Source organism: Eimeria mitis, genomic scaffold (assembly GCF_000499745.2).
Source record: "Eimeria mitis Houghton genomic scaffold, Emh_scaff502, whole genome shotgun sequence".
Taxonomy (NCBI): Eukaryota; Apicomplexa; class Conoidasida; order Eucoccidiorida; family Eimeriidae; genus Eimeria; species Eimeria mitis.
The window spans coordinates 16,096-16,517 of record NW_013573319.1 but is presented as its reverse complement, the minus strand read 5'-3'; positions in this window follow the sequence as shown (position 1 = coordinate 16,517).

Sequence of the window (422 nt, the reverse complement as noted above, 5' to 3'; positions counted from 1 at the left end):
TATATATATATATATATATATATATATATATATATATATATATATATATATATATATATTTGTATTTATTGTTTACTGAGCTCAATTTATTTTCTCTTTTTTTTTGTTTTTGTTTCTATTTAAATAAAAAAAATACAAAGAAGTAACCAGACTATCTTCATCGTATATCTTCTTTTGTTTATTTATTTATTTGTTTATAAATAAAATAAATAAAATAAATAAAATAAATAAAATAAATAAATAAAATAAATAAAATAATTTTACTATTTTGTTTGCTCTAAGGGGGAGAATAAGGAAGAAGTACAGCCCTAATACTAAAAAACTAAAAATAATAAATAAATTAATTTATATTTTATATTTTATATTTTATTATATTTTTGTTATTTATACAAATAAATATATTTAATTCATTAATAAAAAAA